Source organism: Protopterus annectens, chromosome 8.part0 (genome assembly GCF_019279795.1).
Source record: "Protopterus annectens isolate FY-2018-M chromosome 8.part0, PAN1.0, whole genome shotgun sequence".
NCBI classification, from domain to species: Eukaryota; Metazoa; Chordata; order Ceratodontiformes; family Protopteridae; genus Protopterus; species Protopterus annectens.
The window spans coordinates 1,382,362,634-1,382,387,462 of NC_056741.1; the positions used below are offsets into that span (position 1 = coordinate 1,382,362,634).

The window sequence follows — 24,829 nt, forward strand, 5'->3', positions numbered from 1 at the left end:
CAGAGACATGTAAACTAAAGAAATGTCTCTCCCAATAAGAATGATATAGGGGGAACAGCAAGGACTGAAACAGGTACATACAATTCATTAAGTAGAAAGGGAGATTTTGTTAGGAGAGAAAATGGGGCTGGAGTGAAAGTACTGAGAATATCAGATTACAGTTCCTCATAAATCTAAGTAATGTTGGTACTTGTGGACATCATAGCAGGTCTGGATATTAAACACCAAAGTAAAGTATAGGAAACCATCCACCAGGACAAATCCAAATATTCTTTAGTTTGTAATGTAAACCTTGCACTTTTTCCCCTTTCAAAAAGGGAAGGAACATACGGTAAAAGCAGGAGGGAAGTTAGCATAAAAGACTCACCCACTACAACAGGTGTTTTCCTTATTTAACCTACCAGTTTTGGAATACGAGACATTGAATTCAAAAAGCACAAAGGTCAGCAGACTGTGGTATAGAAATGCTTTACTGAAGCATATACAAATAGAGCAGTAACAAACCGGTTTTGGCTAAGCAAGTTAAGCAGCCTTCATCAGTGTTAAGTCTTGAATTGAATTTATGCTTTTTGAGGCCGTGCAGTTGCCGAACTTGCAAGGTTTCCTTTATTTTAATACGAGACATTGCTAAAAATGAAAAATATTTCAAACCCTTATTTTGCATTATACCAGGTAGAAAAGTTAAAACAAACATCTGAAATAATAAACAGAGAAAAAGTACAGTTTTGTACCTACCATAAATGTAGATGTCCGATAGGTATGCATCTGCAGTCCTTACATATGGGTTGTCCTGCCTCAGGCAGCCCTTCGGTCAGCCGGATTCCAAAGTCTGGGTCCGGCGTCAGCTGATGTCGCCCTTTCCCCGACGTCAGAGGGCCTGGGGTATAAAAACATCAGCCGACGCCATCTTCCTCAGTTTTTCTTGCCCCAGATGCCAGGTGCCCTCTAAGGAAGGCTAAATTTGGAGAGATGCAAAAAATTCCAAACATGCACAGTAATATAAAACAAATACACCATTAATAGATAACCCCAGCTAGCTATAAGGGGGATAAGTACCCAGGAAATACCACAGAGGGGAAAGAGGGAGGGTAAACCTGACTGCAGATGCATACCTATCGGACATCTACATTTATGGTAGGTACAAAACTGTACTATGTCCTTCAAGGATGCATCTGCAGTCCTTACATATGGGTAGAATACCATAGCCAAGCTGGGGGTGGTAGGATCTAAGAAAGTGATGGTGTAGCTAAAATGCCCTGCAGGACTGCCATAGCAAAGCCTGCTCTGGATCTGGAATATAAGGGTAAGTTGTAATGCTTGGAAAATGTATGCACGGAGCTCCATGTAGCAGTTTCTAAAATGTCCTTGGTAACCACCCCTCTTAAGAAGGCTGTGGAGGTAGCTGTGGCTCTGGTGGAATGAGGTCTAATGTTAGCTGGCACGGTTTTGCCATGAAAAGAGTAACAGAAGCGGATGCAATTCCCTATCCATTTTGAAATAGTCTGTTTGGAAACTGCTTTTCCTTGTACACCAGCAGCATATGCTACAAATAGCTGGTCAGATTTTCTGTAAGTCTTAGTTCTGTCCAAGTAGTAGCACAACTGTCTGTGAATGTCCAGGGTATGCAGAAATTTCTCCCCTTTGTTTTGTGGATTTGGAAAGAAGGTAGGCAGGTGAATAGCTTGATTCAGTGAGACCCTGGATACCACCTTTGGCATGAATGAAGGATTGGTTCTCAGTGAAACTCTGTCCTGATGAAAAATAAGAAATGGTTGCACTGCCATGAGGGCCTGCAACTCAGATACTCTTCTTGCTGAGGTTATGGCCAGAAGGAAGGCAGTCTTCCAAGACAGGAACTGTAGCTCTGAAGATGCTGCTGGTTCAAAGGGAGGTAGAGTTAATTTTTCCAACATGAAGGTGAGGTCCCATGTAGGCACTGGTGGTTTCCTTGGAGGATTGAAGTTTTTAACTCCCCTTAGAAACTGCCTTAGGAGAGGATGAGAAAAGACAGGTGGATCAGTACTGTATTCTGCTGAAATTGCTGAAGCATGAATTTTTATGGAAGAGTAAGAAAGGCCATTGTGGAGCATTTCTGCCAAGTATTCCAGGATATGTGCCCAGTTCATCACTGTCGCATCTAGGCCCTTTGTTGTGTTCCAAGTGCAAAATCTTTTCCATTTTGCTGAATATGCCTTTCTTGTGGAAGGCCGGCGAGCTTCCATGAGGATGTCCTTTACTATCTTGGATAGCTTATCCTGGTGAGGAGTCCAGGTATTCTCCAGGCTGTCAGCTGCAAGGTTTTCAGGCTGGAGTACAGAGTTTTGTAATTGTGTTTTGTCAGCAGAAGTGGCCATGTCTGGGTGCAGCATCCATTCGTGTGGATCCATGATATTTCTGCTTAGGCTGTCCGCCAGTATATTGTCTTTTCCTGGCACAAACTGGGATTGCAGCTCTATATTGAGTTTTAGGAAAAGTTCCCAAAGATTCATTGCCAGTCTGCAAAGAGGGTAGGAATGGGTACCTCCTTGCTTGTTTATGTACCACATAACTGTGGTATTGTTTGTCCTTATTAGCAGTTGTCCTTGATGCAGAAAATGTTTTAAGGCCTCGATTGCATGCATCGCCGCCAGCATTTCCTTTTGGTTTATGTGCATGTGCAATTCTTTCCGTGACCATAGCCCTTGGATGCATCTGCCCTCCATGTGTGCTCCCCATCCATGGTCTGAAGCATCCGTTGTAATGGTTTGGCTGATTATTGGTTTGCTGAAGGGCAGACCCCTGTTTGACTGGCTTGCTTGAGCCCACCACAGTAATTCCTTTTGAAGGCATGGAATGAGTGGTATCAAAGCTTCTAGGCTGTGACTGTGCTGGCACCATAAACTCCTTAGGTACCATTGCAGTTTCCTCATATGTAGCCTTGCTTGTGGAATCAGAAGAATGCAAGATGCCATGTAACCCAGGGCCTGCAGGATTTTCCTTGCAGTCAGCTGAGTTTGTTTTGTCAGATTTTTGAAATACTCCGGTAGTTGTCTCTGTTTTTCTTCCGTGAGAAAAGCCATTTGGGTGGTTGTATCTAGTTTCGCACCCAGAAAAATTATCCTTTTGGCTGTCCGCTTGTATAAGGCAGTCGTCCAGATATGGGTATATTTGAATCCCCTGAAGTCTGCAGTGTGCAATTACTGATGCCAGGCATTTTGTAAATACTCTGGGCGCAGTAGATAAGCCAAAGGGCAATGCTGAGAATTGATAATGCTCTGAACCTGCAAGAAATCTGAGGTGTCTTCTGCAACTTTGTCTGCTAGGGACATGCAGGTATGCCTCCTTGAGGTCTAGAGTTACCAGCCAAGACCCCTTGCCCAGCATGGGAAGGAGTTGCTGTAAGGTCAGCATTTTGAATTCTGGCACAATGAGATAAGTATTCAGTGCGGACAAGTCGAGAATAGGCCTCCATTGTTTTTCTTTTCTTGGAACAAGGAATAGTCTGGAATAAAATCCTTGGCCTTGTTCTGTGAGAGGAACCTTTTCTATAGCTTTCATTTGCAATAGGTTGGAAATTTGTTTTAAAGCCTCTGCCCTTTGATTCGGTGGAAGGTTTGGCATGCCTTTTCTTTTTGGTAATGTATGAAAATGGAACCTGTATCCTTTGTCTATTATTTGCAGTGTCCATTTGTCCCTTGTAATACTGTGCCAATTTTTTGAGAATAAAGAAAGCTTTCCGCCCAAAGGTGCTTCCAATTGAGCCCTGGTTGGCGGGGTCAAGGTAAAGTCATTGAGTCTGTCCTTGTGTAGCAGATGTAGGTCCTGCACTACCTCTCTGGTTAGGAGGCTGCCACTGACGTCCTCTGTAGGAGCCTCTAGTTTGCCCTCTACCTCTGGCACGCCTGTTCTTGCCTCTTTGAAATCTCTCTGTGTCAGGAAAGGACCATTTCTTAGAGGGCCAATTTCTGCTGAATCTTGGTGGTTGGACCTGGAGAAAATCTTTGTCTGTCTGTACAGATTTAGCCTTTTCCTCAAATTTCTTTAAAACCTCCTGAGCAGTGGAGCTAAATAACTTTTGCTTTTCCAGTGGCGCATCCAGAAGCTTTGCTTTAACATGATCTGGCAGGGTTTGTTCCTTCAGCCAAGCATGCCTACGTATGACTGCACCTGTCATTACTGACCTACATGAAGCTTCCAATGCATCATAACCACACTGCAAGAAATGGTTGCTAATCTGTTGGGAGTTATGTACCAGATCCTGAAGTGACTTGCGATCTAGGGGTTCTGGTGAAGACAGTTTTTTATGCAATTCATCTAACAAATACTCTTGGTACTGTATCATATGGAATTGACAATTTAATGCCCTCATAGAAAGAGTGGAAGTAGTATACACTTTTTTACCCCATCTCTCTAAAGCCCTGGACTCCCTTTCAGAGGGGAGTGGATTTTTAGTAGTGGCAGATGCAACCCCTTTAGGGCCCTGGGAAATAGTTTCAGGGTCAGCAGAGTGGGCCTTGTAAAGAAAATGATGCGAGTCCGGGACCCTGTAGTACCTATCGGGTTTGAAAGGAGCCGGAGGAAGGGAGTCAGGGGTAATGCTAGAGTCAGAGTACACATCATCAATGACATTCAAAACAGGAGGAATAGCCAAAGGTCTATGCTGCGGTAAATGCAAAAATGTCCTTAATCTCTTCCTGGAATCAGAGAATTCCTGGCCTTGCCATTTGAAATGCTCTCTCATGGAGTGAAGGGTTTCCCCAAAGGACAGCTCTTCAGGAGGGGAAGCAGAGGGAATAGATTCCTCTGCATCAGAATACTCGTAGGCTGTAAAGGCCTCCTCCTGGTAGTCCGAAAGAGCAGAGCCATCTGAGGCCTCATCAGAGGACTGGGAATCAGTGGGCTCAACCCTGGGCCTTCTGTCTAGAGGAGGTTGAGAGCCCCTGTCCGGATGCGGCTGAGAGCCCCTAATTAAGGAAATAAGGTCCTCAGCTAAACTTAAAATCTGTGAACCTGTAGTGGATCCCTGAGGAATAGCCTTGGGAGGCAGGGATTTAGGCTGTTTAGCAGCTTTACCCCTTGTAAATGCCTTTATAGACATGGATGCAGGAGGCCTGGCTGCTCCATGTTTTGGTGTAGTTTTGTCTAGGGCAATGGTGTCGGAAGTTTCTTGAACACCGGTTTCTGAGGGAAATTCTATAACCGACTCAGAAGAGACCTCCGGGGCCGAAGTTGTCGGTTGAGCGGTTTCGACGGTCAGAAGTACCAAGGACTCGGTTTCAGCCAAGACCGAGACACTCGCGGTAGGCCTAGCCGTTGTTTCAGCCGAAACCACGGTCCGCGTGTGTCGGTCCTTGTCCTTCCGTTTTTTGGTTAAATGAGAAGTCGGAGTCTTCGACGGCATACTGTAACAATAACTAGCCCCAAAAAATTCCTCTGCAAACTCCGCCCGACGCCTAAGAGTGCGTCGGTTGAAGGAGGCACAGGCTGTACAGGCCGAGATGTCGTTGTCTGGGCCTAGGCAGGGGAGGCAGTAAGAATGGAAATCCTTATGAGGTATTTGTTTCCCCACAAGTTAAGGAATTATTAACTTTAAGCATTTGATCTGACATCGGCTGAGGCAAGAAAGAGTCCCCAACGGGGTACATAGCTTTTGAAGTCTTCGGTAGCTGAAGTTACAGGAGCTGGCCGACCGGCACTTGCGAACTGCTTCTGCTTCGGGCACCACGCGGCAAGAAAGACTGGGGAAGATGGTGTCGGCTGACGTTTTTATACCCCAGGCGCTCTGACATCAGCCGACGCCGGGCCCAGACTTTGGAATCCAGCCGACCGAAGGGCTGCCTGAGGCAGGACAACCCATATGTAAGGACTGCAGATGCATCCTTGAAGGACATCTGCACTACGGAGGTAGACTTGTGCTGATACACTACAGCCTATGAAGATTAGTAGAAAACAGGATATGCTACAAACAGATCTGGCAGAGAGGATGAGAAGAGCAAAGAAGGAACCTTACTGACAATAATATAGCAGGTCCAAGTAAGTAAACTATTGGAGAGCCAATACTGTCTTTGAACCTTTCTCGCTTAACAAACAAGGTAGGACATACGTACTTGGGACAGGTGTTAACAGACTTCAACATTATGGGAGTGGAAGAGGAAGAAGTTATTAGAAAACACTTTTGAAAACTAAAGAGAACTGGGTGGAATAAAAGTTGGCATTATGCAAGGTCTTATGGTGAAAATCTGCTTACAACACAACATAAGTATGCTCATGTTGGACACAAGTGGGCTTTGTATTAAAACAGTACCCCACTGGCATTTCAATGCAGAAATGGGCGTGTCCATACTGACTGACAGGGCAAGTGCATGTGACAAGGCATGGTAATCATGGCTGATTGACAAGCCATGCAGATTTGCAAGTGACATTGTGAATATTCATTATGTGATCGTACTGTGCCATTCTGAAAAAAGACATGCAAATAAAGCAAAAGTTATTTCACCAAAATGAGTTACTTTGCTATAGTTTTGTATAGTAATTGCTTTTGCAAGGCGGCATGTCCCCTACACCCCAAAGTGCATACCGCCACTACTGAAATACACCAACTCCAAGTTAGCACTGCTGTGAGGAAATTTGTAAACTAGGTGTGGACGCAGTTGCTTATGTTCCTTCCTTATGTGTTGCATTCAGGTCCTACTCAGAAGCTTACTTGAAAAACTAACTAATTGTATAATATTTGTGAACAATATTTAGGTGACGCACAGATACGGTGTTAGAAATACTGAAAATGGCAAATGAAGGTGAACCTATAGTATTTCGAATGTATTGCAATCAGTTTATTTTTTATGTACTTAACACAGACAGCTTTTCTACTACCTCGTTTATTTGTATGTTCAGTAAATTACATATACACAGTAAAGACACCCTGATGGGCTGCCGACACATTCTGTATACGTACATATTTATACATTATACTATACTTTGTATTTAGGTACATCACTGCGCAGTTAAAGCAGCACGCAGATTCAACTATTTTGAATGAATTACAAGCCATTGTTTTGAATATTCATTTTGTTGACGAAGGTCTTAAGTTTTTTGAGACCATACAGTAACAACAAACATCATGCGCAGGGTTAGGGTGGTCCTTGCTACTGCGCATCTGGTGGGGTACTGATATAATACAAAACCCACAAGTGCTATAATGGGGAAATTTGTACAGTCTATAACCAGCTAGAAAAATCAGTCAGAAAAAAGGCATACGTGATGGGACCGAATAGAAAAACATTTAGAATAGAATGATGGAAACAGTAGTGAATTATGTGTGGTGCAAGGGTCAGAATTGCAATATTCAGTACCTACTGAAACCTATTAAAGAAATGGAGGAAGAGTTTCACAAGAGGATTTAAAAAAACAAAACAGGTAGTTTTGTTTTTGCTCTAATTTGCAACAAAATATGAATTACTTCATAATCTCAAATTAGCTGAGCAAAGCAAATACAATGAAATTAACTACACGAACAAAAAGAAACCCTCTACCCCAATACTAGATCTGAAGTTCAGAGAAGTAAATGTGCTCATGGTAGAACAATTTTAGGACAAATTCGACCACCGGTAATTTTGGAAAGTGATTTTATCCAGAGGTTACAAGTAAACCTCAAGTAAGTGTTTTATCCATTATCTCTTACAATAAAAGTATCAAGTCAAGAAATAATGCCATATGTTAAACCAAGAAATAATGGAAAAAAGCAAGTTAAAGGAAATTAAAAATTAAAAAGAACGGGTTATTATGGGTTATCCAATGTTAAAGGGCAAATACAGAGCTCCACTACAAAGTGAATTAAGGATAGAACTCCACAGATAGGCTAATGGCCCAGTTGAGAGAGAGAAAAAAAAGCACTATAACTGATCTAAATAGAAGCTTACGCACACGGTAAATGGAATAAGATAATGGTTTTGTTTTGTTTTTTGTAGAAAGACAGCAAGGCTTGCTGGAAAGAAAAAATTTACATTGGGAAAAATCACTGGAGACAAAAATTACAGGACAAAAGCAGTAAGAACATTATGGAGTAAGGTTTTATGATCGACACAACTGCAAGCCCCAGGTGGTGGAGATGAGCTTTGTGACTGGGAAAGGTATAACCAGAATACTGAGGAAATTATAAAAGGCTTAAAGCTTGTCCTGACAGAATAAGGAATTTATGTACTGCAACTATTCCCAGACAGAGGAGCAAGTATGCGGACACGTTTTTAAAAACAGTACCTTGGAGCAAGAGCTCTTCCTGAGATGGGAATATAGTTCCCTTTCTTAAGGTAAGGTATGATAACCAAATACTTACAGATACAATAAAACAGCAAACATTTTGTAAAAAATATTGACCTTAATACTTATTTTTATTGGATCTCAAAAACGAATCAGCACATCCCTCTATGCACTGTCAGTGTGTGTCTGCATGAGAAAAATAGATACTTGTAGGATTTATTAACAATTAATAAACATGCATTTTGCATCAGATCACAAATTATGGGTGGTATCAATGGATACGGAAGTAGCAACTGATAATACAAGGACAAAGTAAAGGGAGATTGTGGCAAGGAAGGGGATGCCAACCTTAGTTTATCTTTATTATAGCTGTCCTAATAGACTGTAACTGGGTACAAAGCATAAAAGTGCAGCCTTGAAGCTCTGGAAAGCCAATCAACCTAGATTTACAAAAATCTAATATACCAAGAATACTTCAGTCTTAGAAATAACTCATTGCAGAAAAGCACATATTAGCCACTAATGCAGCCAAAGCTACATATTAAAAATAGGCGCTCGGTTCCTTCTGCTATCCCCAAATGCTTCTACCACCGACAACCTTTTACTACCAGTCCACACAAACTCAACATGAGAGGTGCAATTATATTAAGAACTTTGAATACATGCTCTCTCACACACCAGTAAGTACATATGACAATGAGCAGGTTGTCAGCATGCACACCTCACCTTCTACTGCACCCAAACACATTCACATATACCTACATATGCAGAGGTCCTCGCCAGAAACGTACCTGAACACCAGAGACCTCCCAAACACAAACAAGCACGCTACACAATACTTCCTCTGCAGAACACAATACACATAATAGCTCACGCACCAGTGTTTCACCTGTCAAGCCCTAAAGGCAAAACACAAAACCAAACATATTAGTCATAAGTGACTCCATCGTGAGACACCCAGACATCCCTCTCACCAGACTGAATAAGGAAAAGTTCATGGTCAGCTGTCTGTCAAGTGCTAGGATCCGCCATTTCATGCATCCACTCAAGTCTCTCAACAACAGATACTGTTATGACTCCGTCATAGTCCATGCTGGTGTGAACAGCTTGAGATGTAACACTCTGGACTATATGAAAAGAGACAAGACTGAGCTCTCGGATTGTGTGTGCCAGGCACATTTTCTCCCTAACCATAAGCAGCATTTTACCTTCACCTAGAATGAAACCTCACTAAAAACAGAAAATGACTGACTTCAACAATTGGCTTAGTTTCTGGTTTAATCCTAAGGGGATCCAGTATCTGTCAGCCTGGAATGACATGATCAACAGACCTCGATGCTTTGCCAGAGATGGTCATCTGTCACCCTAAGATTCTGGCTACTGCCTAAAGCTCTTGCCACCCCCACAGTGGATTTTTAAGCAGTGCCTAAAGGAGAAAATTCCCAATGTAAAAACTCTACCTAAAAACAAGGAGTCTTAACATGAAACTGCACTCGCTGGAAGCGGTCCTCACCTTAGAAAACAGACATTTGTGCAGTCAAGGAGACCTTGTTCAAGGCTGTGGAGAGCACCCCAGCCATACTGGGTTACACCTTCTTACACACTTTCAGAAGACAAACTGAAGGCATGAAAACTAAAGGAGGCAGTGTATCAATATTCATTAAAGATAAATACACCTCCAGACTAAACAGTACGATTCCCTGGAGATACTTCAGGTGCAACTAACTGCTGGTAGGACACCTATTCAAGTCACTGCCAGCAACAGGACTCCCTCCATGCATCAGGACACCCACTCTGCCTATATGGATCTACTTGAGTCTATCAAGACACATCCGAACACCATGGTTTTGAGCGACTAACTACCCATCCATAGACTGGGTAAATTACTTGTGCTCAAACTCACTTGCTCAAAGGTTCCTTGGCTTCATTAACTCCAATACCCTGGACCAGGTGGTTGACACCCCCCACAAGGGGTGTCAATATCCTGGATCTGGTGCTTACCAATATGGAGACTACTGGGGCACCCCAATATGAGGTCTTCCCTAGTGAGATCGGATCACAACTCACTTTCATTCGAAGTAACCATCACACCTGACCCCCACCACAGCAGCAACTAAACTAAAAAAAATTTCTCCAAAGCAGATTATAACCTATTACAGGATGGTATAAATAGCTTCACTACACCTCCCCCCCCCCCCCAAGATGGGACTGGCAACTATGCAGAGTTCTACACCAGTGCTTCATACAAACACCTGCATAACTGCACTGACTCAACTGTACCAAAACACAAGCTCCTCAAGGAAGAGCAAACTTGTCTGGTGGACAACTGCCATTAACAAACTTTACAATAAGAGGAATAAATTGCTGTCTAACAGTAATAGGGAGCAAGCCCTAAACTGGAAACACTCCCTACTCAGCTTAAACAAGCAAATAAGACTTCTTGTAAGTCTGCCAAAGCAAACAACAAATCCAAATTAGCTTCATCAACTAAGGAGAACTATAAGGCATTCTTTACTTACATCCATAACCTAAAGGAAAAGGCCCAGATCTGTGTCGAACTGGTAGTTAAATGATACCACATATACTGAGCCTGTCATATCTAACCTGCTGGCACACAGGTTCTGTGAGAACTTCACACTCCTGTCCCCACCACACATACCCATGACACCCCTACCTTGTTTCTTTAAAGGGCAGCTTGGAAATGCCCTCTCCAAGGCCAAAAACACAGCATCTATGGGACCCGATAACATCCCTGGTTGCATCTTACATGGGCTCCAACAAGAACTGGCAACACAATTGGGTACGCTTTTCAATCATAGTCTAAGCACTGGCTTTGTCCCAGCTGAATGTAAAATGGTCACCTTATTCCCTTGCACAAAGGTATCATTGACAAACTCATCTAGTTAGTATCAACCCTCATTATCGTTGGATGGGTTGCTAACTGGCTCACTGACAGAACACAGTCAAAATAGGGGAATCCACCTCCAACAGATCTGTAACCAGTGCGATTCCACAGGGATCAGTCCTGGGACCTCTACTGTTTGGAATCTACTTCTCCGAAATACAAGCAAAAACTAAAGGTCTGTGGCTGACGAAGTTTGTTGATGACAGCAGGAGCAGTCACAGAATCTCCAAATAATGTCAACATCCTACAACAGGGTCTTGCACAAAGATATAACATGTGCCAAAGTCAAGGCCTTAAACAATGCAAAAAAATGCATCATCATCCCTTTCGGTAACAGTGATGTTCCTACTAACTACCACATCAATAGCAACGCCCTAAGTACTCACTCGGTGATGAGAGACCTGGGCACGCAGGTTGACAGCAATCTTACTTTTGATAACCATGTCTCCACTGTAGTAAGAAGGGCATTCTATATTGCTCATCCCATATGTAAGAGCACTGTATCCAGAAAGAAGAAGTTATAACCTCTCTGTACTCTTCCCTCATCAGGTCAGTAATTTAATACAACACCCCTGTTGGTATCTATTGCAGGAAAAGGACAACAAACCACCCAGTGCTCAGGATCAATGGTGAGTGTGTGGAGAGGGTTAAGAGTACAAAATTCTTAAGTGTACATGTATCAGAGGATCTCTTGTGGTCGGGAAACACCAGCAAACTAATTAAAGTGCACCAAAGCCTCCATTTTTTAAGAAGGCTAAAAAAAGCTAAGCTTCCTCCTCATATTTTCTCCACCTTCTACAGAGGTGCAATGGAGAACATCCTCACCTGCAACTTCACAGTGTGGTTTGGCAGCTGCACAGTTACAGAAAGAAAGGCTCTACAAAGAGTGGTGAGGGCTGCAGAGACGGTAACGGGTCCCAATCTTCCAATCGATACATCTTTATTCTGCAAGAAGCATCCGAAAGGCCACCAAAATAATACAAGACAGCACGCATCCTGTGCATGGACTGTTTAAGCAGCTGGCAGGAGATATCACAGCATCCACTGCAGGACTACAAGATTCAGTAGCAGTTTCTATCCTACAGTGATTAGACTTCTGAACTCTGGCACTAGTTCCAGGGGTCTGGACACAAGTCTGTTTTTATTTGTGCAATATATACTTAAATATATTCCAAGTAAGCGCAATATTTACTTATATTCATACTCAGTATTACTTAACTCACTCTAGTGCAATATTACATGAATAACTTAGGCATTTCAATCTGTAGTGTGTTTTGTTTCATTTTAAATATGGTAGTTAATTTAACTTAGAGGAGGGTATTCTTTTCGTATACGAGTTTTGGAAAATGTCTCTGCTCATACATTTGTTAGTCATGTTTATTCCTCTGCTTGTACGTGTTGTTTCACTTTCCTTTGTAATCTCAAGAATTGAGCTAATGCAAGAAATTTTGTTTAGGCTACATGTGTATAGTTCTAAATGACAATAAAGTTTACTTTGACTTTACCTTTCCAAGCACCTACAGCACTTAGAGAGACCACAAAGGTTCAAGGAAAATTCAAGGTCTTAAGCATCTGTCCTATGTGGATAGGCTGAAATCACTGTCACTTCATTCTTGTTTCATACAGACTACTCAGAGGAGATCACTGCCTTGCATACAAGGCAATCTTGGACCTTGTTTTATTGTAAATGCTGCATATCTGTAAGTCAAATGGTACACAGGTTACTGCTTTAAAGACCTGAACATGGCATTAATAGAACTTGCTGGAGGGACAAATTTGTCTCCAGAGATTACCACACCTTTGGAAGACTCTCACTTAATGTCAAACAGCACCTCATTGGCCCTCTTCATACACAATCTGGACGATTGGATTGGTGGCTGTAAATTCACCCCGGGGGTTCCACCTGTGTCCCTCTTGGACACTGGCATTAGGTACTGATTGTGGAAATAAGGGTAGCAGTTGACTAGGCTTGTAAGGGCCCTAGGGCCATTAGCCTAGTAATTTCCTATGATCCTGTAACAGGTTATCAGGCAACTTACCAGACCTATCACAAACAAAATGCCCCTAGCAAACCCATCTGAAAATACTACTTTTGCCTCCGAAAACAAAACCCTCACATTTCTATTAATGACAACCTAATTCTCTGCTAAGGTCACCATTCAATGATCTAAATCCTCTATCAAGTAAAAGCCTAACACTTCAGTTTAAAGAAATCTCACAAGAGAGATGAAAAGAAAACACTGCTTGCTAAGCCAAACAAAATGTCAGGAGCCAGAGTCAGAAAATTCCACTCATCACTCCTTAAAATGGCCTCATAATAATTTGCAAAATCTCTTACCACATTTTTTTTCAACCTTTTACTTTCATTAGGCATTCTACCAACAGCTTTCAAAAATGCCACTGCAGCTCTTCTCAAAACTGCCCCCCCCCCCCATAACTCACTAAAGATTACAGACCAAATCCTAACTTCTGTCTTTTCATTACATTTTTTGAAAAAAATAGTTTACAATCTGATTGAATATCTGAATAGTTAATAACCATAAATGTTTTTTTCTGCGACAAACAGCACTTTTATAATGGCCTTTGACACCATCACTGCTCTTTACAATGTTACCAAGCTGGAAGTACATTATCTTCAGAAATCTTTATAAATATAACAAGAGCCATTGACAAAGTCAACCATAGGCTGCTTCCACATAAAACTAGACAAATTTAAGTTTGAACATAGTATAACTTTATGGCTAAAAGAACTACTTCGCAGCAAGAAACTTTCACATCTTGATAGATTTCCACCTCTCAAGTATAGCAACCATTCACCTGTGGTGTTCCTCAATGATTAGTTTTACGGCTACTTCTATCTTCTCTCTTTATCTTTATAAATTATCTCTCACAAAACCTCCCTTCTCTAAAAGTGGTTATTTATAGTGATGAGGTCATAACACAACATTTAAACAAAACAGCTTCACTATTCACTACTCTCTGCAAAAACTTCAACAAAATGTCAAAAACCTGTGTGCATGATCCAATACTAATCAATTTAGGAAACTCCTCTGCATCAGGGATTACAGTCTTTGGAACACACACCAATTACTAGTCAAATAGTTTTTTAGTTTTTTTTTTTTTTTTTTTTTTTTTTTTTTTTAAATCAAAGACAAGCAAGAAAAACAAAAAACGAAAGACTATAAAAAGTGGATACAAGTGCAAAATTCAAAAAAAGTGCAACCACTCATTACAGATGTTTAGCACTTCTCACTATTCACAAAAACTTCAGAGGGTACCTATGTCTCTGTGGACAATGAGACAAAAGTGCCAAATGTGTTTTAAAAGTAGTACTAAAAAATGTAGAATGCCACGTGAGTAGCTCTGCATGTAATACTGCAGGACAGGCTTTGTGTTTGTCAGAAAGAGAGCATCCAATTCAAGCGTGCGTGTGTGTAATGCACGTAAAACTGGAAGACTGTTTCTTGAAAAGTTTGACAGCCTGAAGGTACGGCAAACTTTTTTTTGCTGCAATAACGACTTCAAAAATGCCTAACTGTTTTCTGAAATCATTTCTATTCTAGGAAGCGAATTTCTCAACCCTGAAAATCTGGTTACCATAATAGGCAAGTACCAAAAAAAGCGACGAAACTGTCTGCATAGACACACAAAAAAACTCTGTTAGTGAAGAACACTGTTGCATACACACATTTCAGCTAGATGGATAAACATGAGACTGCAGAAAGATCCAAGGTATGGGAAGAAAATATAAGTAAGAAAGTGTATGCTAACGAGGAACAGCCAAAACTGAAGAGGAACATATATAGATTTAAATATTTGGATGAATTGTCAAAGATAAATACAACACTAATTGAGAAATATATTCCACAAAGTTCAAGGCAGTTTTGGTGGAATATGGAAGAAAAATTAAACTCACACACATTTTTACAGATTTTGTGTGGCAAATTTAAATCGACAATCATATTCGCTTATTTGGTAGAAAGAATATAAAAGTGAGGTCAAATTTCATAAGATTATAAATTAAGGGAAATGTTATATTATACAAAAAAAGTTGTACTATGGTAGTGAAAATCGTCCTTAAGATCAAAAGTCAATAAAGGACCTTGCCAACATAGTTACGTGCCCCTTATGTAAGGAAATTATTATTTATATGGTTTGGTCTGAAATATGCATCAGTAATTCTAAAGGATACCATCAATGATGCAAAAATAATGCTGCAGTGATTTAAAAGCTTAAACCTATCTGAAAGCTTGCATGATATAATAATATAGGTGCTAATGTAATCAATAAGATGCAAAGACTAAGATGCTGAAATGCTGCAGAACAGCTGTTGACACAACTAAAAGTGACTGATCTGTTCAAGATTACAGTAAATACAGCTTCCCCTCCAACTTTTGCAAGTCCCTTTCCATCCTTCCAAAGCCTCCACAAGACTGATTCTTGCTCATAACGGTCTTCGACTGTTTTATCTTATTAGCTGTTCTATATCAAGCATGTTAGCAATTTTCTTTCTGGTCCCTTAGAACTGGCCTCTGGTGCCTCAGGTCTATGCTGTGTATGCCAGCCATCTTCCTACCCACCCCTGGTGCTGCTAGGGCTGGTCGTGAATCTTAAAAGCATCCTGAGGCCTCAGCATTTTGTGCTTCTGTCCAGTGTTTATTTTTTTTTTCTTCATATGCCCCATATACCTTCCCATGCTTGATAAAGTACAGTTATTTAAGATGAACTCACCATAAAGACTATATGTTTGAATGATCACTGTTGTAGCAGCCTTAGCTATGGGGGTTATATCATGCCAAAAATAGAACAGCTGGCAAGCTGCTTCCAAAGCTCCAGGGCACCTTCCATGCGTCTAAATTGTCAAGCACCTCGATCTAAGCTGACTAAAAGACGAGTTTCGGTGTGAAGCCCTTCACAGCTTTCCTTTCACCAGAGAAAAAGGATGGGCCTTCAAAGGACAAGGCTAGGAATAACAAAAAATAATATGTCCACACCCCAGCATAAAATAACGCACCGAAAAACAAGGATGGAGGGAGGGAGTGACTACTGCAGCAGTGATCATCTGAACATCTACCGTTATGGTACATTCAACACACACAACCGTACTATGTTCTTCATACTGATCACTACTGCAGTAGTCTTAGCTATATGGCTAGATTTCATAGAAAACTACATTTGGGAGGTGGAAGGAGAAGGGTCCAGAAGACCCTGGAGAACAATGCTAGCAAAGCATAAATCTAGACCTAGAGAAGGAATCCAGCTTATAGAGCTTTGTAAACATATCACAGATCATCATGTAGCAGCTTCTAGAATCCAACCCTTTCCAAAAAGCCACAGAAGAGGCAAAGGTCCTTGCACAGTGGACCTTAACCATGCTGGGAAAGGATTAGTCATGGTGAGTATAATAAAAGGTAATAAACCATTTGGAAATAGTTTGCTTTGACACCAGTTGTCCCTTCTTACCTTCATAAGTGAAGACTCAAACGATCTAAAAAGATTTAGTTCTGTCAAGATAATACCAGAGTTGTTTATAGACAAGGTATGGAGTAATTCTTTTGCCCTTGTTTTTAGGTTCAGGAAACAAAATGGGAAGATGGATTGTTTCACTTAAAAGTCGACTCTAATACCACTTTAAGCATAAAAGGATAGATTCAAAAAGAAACCATGTCCTTGTGAAAATGAGGTAGGGTTAACTCACCGTAAGCACATGCAACTGAGATACCCTTCTTGCAGAGGTAAGACCAATCAATAAAACTGTTTTTCATGTTAAGAACCTTAAGTGAGCCAGATTAGCTGGTTCAAATGAAGCAAGTGTTAGTTTCTCTAACACAAAATTAATATCCCAAGGAGCAGCCACTGGTTTATCTGGAGGCCTCTTATGCGAACTCCCTTTCAAGAACATTTTAACATTCAACTGCCTTGAAAGGAGTATGATCCATGGACAGACATGCTGAAATGGCCGATAAAAGAACCTTGACAAAGGAATAAAGGAAAGCCACAGGATAGTAACTCACACACAGACTTTAAAACCAGAAAACAACTAGCCCTGAATGTGTGCTGGTCATGTGCTGTTGGCACTAACTAGAAAACATTTCCATTTGTTAATATAAAGATTTTCTTGTTGCAGGCTTACTTGCCTCAGTTAGTACCTGCTGCACATCCTCAAAAAAAGAGGTGCCTAAAAGAAATCAAGACCCTAGCATCTTAGCAGTCAATTGAAGACAACTGTTGACAGGTGCATCAAACACCCCTGTTCTTGTGTGAGTAGATCCACTGTGAGGAAGCTTGTGGTAACTGCCCCTAGCCATTTCCAAAAGGGAGAACCATGGTTGCCTGGGTCAGAAGGAAGTCACAATGATCTTTGGGGGATTCCTTCTGAATTTTCAAAAGTACTCTGGATATTAGTGGAAAGGCACCCAGGAACATTCCTGTCCAAACAAAAGGCATTCCTGCATGTAGTCCTGGAACAGAATTTTGCCAGCTGATTGTTCGGAGAGGAGGCAAAGAGGACTACTATAAATACACCCCACAGATGGGTGAAATTTTGGAAGACCCAAGGATCTAGTTTCCATTCAGAAGGGTCTGCCTTGGTCATGCTCAGTTTTGTCTGCCACACACTTTTGCTCTGACAGAACGTAGGATGCCTGTAGAGCGAGTCTGGTTTGTAAACTACATCCCAGGTTAACAGGGCCAATCTGCTAACAGGGTATGATCTGGAACCCCCTTGCTGCTGATGTACCACACCACTGTGGTACTGTCTGTAACCACTTGAGATCCCAGGGACTAACGATGGTTCAGAGAACCGAGTGCCTTGATCAGGCAAGCATCTCCTTAATATTTACATGCTTGCATCTGTCCTTGGTGTCCCAAACCCCCCTGCACTTTTTTCTCTCCTGAAACTGTCCCCCCAAGCAAAGTCTTAAGTATCTGTGGTGATGGACTGCTTTGGAGCAGAGGAGACCTTGATTTAAGGATATCGGTTTCGAACAAGAGATTTCCTTCTGACAAGCCCCAGTATTGATATACGAAAAGAAAGGGTATTGATGCTGGTGACTAAGGGATTTCAGATACTACTGTATCTTTCGCATGTGGACTCTTGTCAGGAGTATCATCAGAATCACAGATGTTACGAGACCCAAAATCCTAAGGTATTCCCTCGTAGTGACCAAAGTGAGCAAAAACCTTAGAAATATATCTAAATAAAAGATCTATTTTTTCATGTGGAAGAAAGGCTCTTTGACCGGAGGGGTCTAGCTAACATCCCAGGAACACAATTCTCTGTGAGGGAGGCAAAAATATGACTTCTGAATATTCTCTTGGAATCCCAGCTTGTGCAAGAGATTGCTCACCCGAGAGAGAGGGTTCCTGACATTTTGAAAAGACTCTGCAAAGATAAGCAAGTTGTCTAAACACAGAAAACTGTGGAGACCCTATAGCCAGCAATGAACTATAATTTAAAATTCTAAATTTCAAAGATGCAGCAGTATAGTTTTCCCCCATGTCCAATCTTCCCATCCTTGTTAGAAAGAGTAGGACAGGAACAAACTAAGTGCTTAGTAGCAGATATCAACTAAGGCTATCGCTACTGGGTCAGGTTTGGGTATAGTGTACTAAAAAAAAAAAAGTTTTAAAAGACTGAGGAACTTCATACTTCATACATCATGTCTGACTTTTTACGGACACATGACTGACTATTAGGGAAAACTGCAGGCAATGAGTGAGACATTCTCTAAAGTAGACAAGACAGCACAGAAGGAATGGGTGTAGGTTCTGGAAAATCCTTCTATAACAAATGACAGTATTTTTGATGGACTGAGATACCTCAGTGTTCTCCCACTGAGACATTCTAGCAATAATCTCCGAGAAAGAGACCCCCCCCTCCCACAAGGAGTATCAGAAAGAGAGCTCTCCGAGTGTGAATCAGAAATCTGAGGACAAAACCTTAAATCCTTCCCTGCAGCTTCCTGCTCAGATTCAGAATCTTGAATCTCTTCAGGAAAGGAGGCATCCCTCTTTTACCAAAAACTACTCTGCAAGGATCAATAGCCTAATTCAAACCCTGAGCCAGTCCCAGTAAACTACTCCTATCCAAAGAAATTTGAGAAGAAGATGCATGCTTGGTTTTCTGTTTCTTTGTAAGGAAAAATGTGGCCAACCGTGTTACTAAGAGCAGCCACTGCTTCCCCAGCGATGGGTACAGCACTCTGGACACAACAGGGAAACCTTCCTAGTTCCATCTCCAAAAACCGACAAGAGTGGTTCTCCCTTCCCACTAAGGGGACTCCAACAGCCACACAGGATGTGGCTAATTCCCTGTCCATAGTGGCTGTAGATGCTACACCAGAGGGATTTGGGTAAAAGAGGAGTGGTTTGAGGTGCAACAAAATGGCCAAAGCAGAGCCCCACACCTGCAACTGAGGTAAATTGTTAGCCTGCTGTGCTGGCATTTTACTTACATTTTTCTTTTTGTGGATTGAAGAAGGACCAGCCTTGGGAATGGAAACCTGTTCCATGGTCAAGCCAGAAATGGTGCTTCTATTCTGATGATGACAAGCAGCAATGCCAGTAAAACCACCGGTCCACAAACATTATTTATTTTTTTAAAACAGAAAAAACAGTAAAAAGCACTATGATGGCCCCACAACCTTAATACAATCTACTTCCTATAGAGAAACTGCATTTATCAGGTAGATAACACTACTTTTAAACTGACAAAAATGTGTACTCCTTTAAAAAGTATGTTACAGTCTTGATACAATCTGTTAGAAGACAACACTCCTAACTTTAAGATAACTTTCCTGAAGAGAAAAATAAAAAATGAAAGTTTTTTACCCACAAAGGGAGCTAATATGCCCAGCTAAGGAAAGCACACGCTGATGGCCGATCCCCAAAAGCCTCAGAGGAGCATACTCTTCAGCAGCAGTACAACTCCAAAGGGCTTTGTGCCCAAACTCGTCTTAGTCGGCTCAGCTCGAGCTACTTGATCTTTTGGGCATGTGGAAGTTGCCCTGAAGCTTTGGGAGCTGACTGGCTGTTACATCCTTGGCAGGATATAACCCTATATAGCCAAGGCTACTGCAGCAATGATCAATATGAACAACATTGCTGATGCTTCCTAAGGGAGATGTCCAAAGAGAAGAGTTGACCTCGAGCAAACACCGTCCCCCCAGGACAAGCATGGCTATCCCTCCCTGCTGCTCCATCAGTCACCCAAGCTGCTAATCTAACCGGAGTTAACAGGCCTGTTAGTTAGGGTTTTAACCTACTACTCAGTGTGACTAAAGTTAAAGCAAATTCTAACTGAAACTATATGCCACTGTCTGATCTTGGAAGTCCTCTTGCAACTTGAACACATCCATGTGTGTTGTAACCAATACCCATACCCACTCCTTACCTAGCTTTAGCACTTACCAAATATTCAGAATTTAAGGAAACTGTGGAGAAAGAATAGCAATGGGACGGAAGTTAGATGATTCTGTGGAGTTACCTCCTTTATGTAGTGGGATAGTGTAGTATTGCCTCCAAACAGAGGGAACAGTGGACTATTGGATTGAGGAGTTGATTAAAATGGTGAGCTTAAAACTTGATGATTAGAGAGATATGAAAGGAGAAATTAGGGAAATGAGCAGGAGGTTAAGTGGACAGAGAAAGAATTGTAGTTAATGGTAGGGTGTGAGAGAAAGGAAGAGTAAGAGTTTAGGAAATTAGTGCAGTATGAGGAGTGATGAGGTACAAACGACTGGGAAGCAAAGTGGCCATTATATTTGGAGAAAAGTGATCAATATTTGGAAGAAACCACATCAACCTTAAGGCGAACTCCCACATCAACCTTAAGGAAGACTCCCCAAACAATCACAGCTCAGTGACCTCCAAATTACCCTAAACAAAATTATCTATTTTTTGTCCATGACAGAACATCCTCAGTCTCCAGATGACCATGAGACACTACGGAATACATTTCCCTTTTTGAAATGCCTATAATGGAGAATGCTTTTTGATGGGCAATTTTAACTATCCACTGTTAAACTAGTGCACCTACAACTCAAAAGTTGTGTATGCCCAGAAATTCTTGGACTTAATTCACTAAAATCACTAGTTAACAAGCTCACTAGAGAGTTAAAACATTCTAGACCTTGGCCATAGAAATATAGCCCTACAATCCTCCTTAAATTTATTTATTATTTTATACCAGTTTGGTGACCGGGGAGGTCCACGGGGCTCAAGAGCCCGTTTTCAACGGAGGCCTGGGGAGAAAAGCTCCACAATACAAAGTTACATCACATAATGAATAACAAAGAAAAATATTTGCATTACAATCAATAGGTAGTATTACAAACAGGTAGAATTGCAGTCAAAATAGGTATCATTCACTAAAACAACAAAGATAATAATGAATTGTCCAGGAGGATGGGAGGCATAGAGCATAATGGCTGGATGTTAATATTAGTTACATTTATAATCTAGGTCTATGAGAGAAGTTAGAAAGGTACGAAGGTTAGCCAGGAGAGGAGGAGGAGGAGAACTTGGGAGGTATGGCATGAAGAGTGTAGTTACATTTTCTGTGAAGAAACAGGTAAGAATGAAGTTGTGTTTTGAAGGTGTTTAGGTTGTCACACTGTAGAGTCCTCACTGTAGAGGGCAGGGCATTCCCATTTTTTAGCTAGGGAAGAGTAGAAGCTGACCAGCTGGGCACTTGGGTTTGTGGATGGTTATAAGGTTTTGGTGAGTAGATCTAAGGGGTCTGAGGGGGGTATATGGTTGTAGAATATTAGATAGTGCAGGGCAGCTAGTAGGTTGAAATAATAATTTGTGGGCTGTGACAATTTGGAGGAAGTCATGTAGATTGGGGAGTTCAAGCCAATTTAAAGACTGAAGTGAGGTTCAGTGATGAGAGAAGGATTTTGCCTTGGTAGCAAATCTGGAGATTTTATTATAGCATACTTCCAGTTAGGAGGTGAGGGTGGAAGATAAATTAGTAAGCAGAGGAGCGCCATACAAAAGAGGCGAGGAGATAGGTAGTGGCCAAAGTATGTTTAGTAGAGGGAGAGAGAAAGTGGTTGTTTCTGTACAGTAGGCCAAGTTTTATGTGGGTTTTCTTGATGTTCAGTTGGATGTGGGTATTGAATTTTAAGTGTTCATCGATGGTGACCCCCAGGAGTTTGGCGGAGAAAACAACGTCGATAATGGAGTTGTTAAGGCTGGTAATTTGAAATGAGTTTTAATCAGTGGGAGTGAATAGAAGAATCTTAGTTTTATTAGCGTTAAGTGAGAGGTGGTTTTGATGCATCCGGTTTTCAGTGGTTGAGAAGGCAGTTTGAGTTAGAAACTGGAGTTCTGTTAGGTTGGAGACGCAGCAGATCAAAAGTAGAATCGTCTGCGTATTGGACAATTTTGGTATTAGAAATGGCTTTGTGGAAATCATTAATGAAGATGTTAAATAGCAAAGGGCCAAGTATGGAAACTTGGGGTACTCCTGTGGGGGTGGGAAGGAAGGTGGAGGAGGCTTGGCCCTATTTCACAGCTTAGGACCTGTCTTGTAAGATAGCTGGAGAACCAGGAAAGTTTTTTGGGAGATGTTGAGATGAGATAGATGGTTTAGTAGATGGGTGTGGGAGATGGTATCGAAAGCTTTAGACAAGTCTAACAGATCAGACAAAACTGTGTTACCTGAGTCTCAAGCTAAACTGAAAGAGTGTAAAAAGGAGAGAAGGGCTGTGTTGGTATTGTGTCCGGGGCAGAAGCAGTGTTTGGTAGTAGAGAGTAGCTGATGTTCGGTCAGGAATGGCATGAGCTACAGGTGTATGCATTTTTCAAGAAGTTGAGAGATGGGTGAAAGGATGGCTATAGGGTGGAAATTGGAGACGTTACAGTTTTTGCCACCCTTGTGGAGTGGAAGAATAAATGCAGAATGCCATAGTTTGGGTACATAGGACTAGAGTAGTGATCTATTTATCAGGATGCTGATAGGGAGAGCAATACTGTCCGAGGCAATTTTTAAGAAGGAGGAAGGAATGTTGTCGGGAGCATTGGTGCAAGGTTTAAGTTTGGAGAGAAGTTTTTTTTATAAGGTAGGTGGATACAGGTTTAAGTTCAAAAGTAGGGGGTGTGGGAAAAGAGGAGGAGGAAGCTCGGGCAGAGTGGGGTAGGGGAAGGTTTTGATTAGCTCAGCAATAGAAGAGGTAAAGAAGGTGTTGAATAGTTTGGCAATTTCTTGGTCAGATTTGCTAGTATCAGGACATGGGTTGTTTTTTGTACCAGGCTTGAGAAGGGAATTAATAGAGTTCCAGAATTGTTTGGGTTTTTTTTGCATGATTTGGAGATTGTTGTAGTAGGATTTTTTATCTTTAATGACTTGTTTCTTGGCTAGGTTTCACAGCTGTTTGTATTCAAGTAAAAATACAGGCTGTTTATGTTGGAGATAGCTTTTCCAGGGGATTTGTCTCTGTTGCATACTTTTCTTGGTTTCTTTGGTTAGCCATGGGGCAGTCTTGGCTTTAACTCTTTTTGTTCTTATTGGACCTAGGGAGTTTAGGACAGTTAGGAATGTAGAGTTGAAGTAGTCAATGGCTTGGTCTAGAGGTAGGGTTTTCAGTGGGTGCCAGTTAGTGAACTTAAGGGAGTCAGAGAGGGTAGAAGTGTTAAAGTTAGCAAGGTTACGAGTATGTAAGAGTTGGTGAGAATGTGAGGAAAAGGATGTAGCTCTATGGGTGAAGGCAGGGAAGTGGTCTCCGAATGGGTCGAGAGGGACACCAGATTTTGTGGTTCTGTTAGGGTGAGATACCAGCATCCACTCTAGGATGGAGCCTGGGTTATTGGTTTTGTTGGGCCTAGTAATGGAGTTAATGAGTTTGAGTGAAGTTGAAGAGATTGATTGACATGGTGGGATTAGGGTCAATGATTTTTTTTGCCAGTCAATATTTACATCTCCCATAATGTAGGTTTCAAGTTTAATGTTACAGGAGGTCCAGGAGACTATGTCTTCCAAGGTATTGGTGTTGTTACTAGGAGGAATATAGAGGGAGATGATGCAAATACTTTTATGGTCATTTAATTTTAGAAGGCCAGTTACTAGTTCGACATTATTAAAGGAAGGGATAGGATTAGGGAAGGGAGTGATGGATAAGTGGTTGGAGTAGATTAGAGCTACACCACCACCTCTTTTACTTAGGTGGTCAGATCGGAGAGATTGATATCTGGGGGGGGGGGATTCTGAGTGGGTTATGTGTGGTTTTAACCAGGTTTCAGACATGGCTACTATGTCAGGTGAATTATGGTTGAGCCAGGCATGATAGAGGGTAAGCTTATTAGCTAAGCTTTGGGCGATGATGGTGAGGAATTTGAGGTATTTACTGATGGGTTTGTTGTCGGAGCGAAGGTTTTTTTTTTTGTTTGAGAAATGTTTGGTCCAGGGTTGGAATTAATGTTGCCTGCTAAGCAAAGATAAGAGAGAAGGGGAATACATTTGTTAGGATTGTGTTTGGTTAGGAATGGATGGTAATGAGTGGGTTTAGGTTTGTAGAATTTAGTAGGGATTTGGAAGAGTTTTAATTTTAATAGAAGGGTGGGGTGAAAGGGAGCTAAAGAGGCAGAGATATTGTGGAAGGGATTTGTAAGGTGGGGGTGTGGAGGTAGAGGTGGATGGTGTAGGTGGAGGTTGGTATAAGAGGTGGCATGATACAGAGGAAGTAGAAT

The 24,829-nt window shown here is 41.5% G+C and overlaps 1 protein-coding gene across 2 annotated transcripts in view; it reads right to left on the bottom strand.

The window, feature by feature from the left end:
- The window catches only part of PAFAH1B2 (platelet activating factor acetylhydrolase 1b catalytic subunit 2), a 395,905-nt gene that overhangs the window by 343,855 nt on the left and 27,221 nt on the right, over positions 1-24,829 (bottom strand). The gene's annotated exons all lie outside the window — the stretch shown is intronic.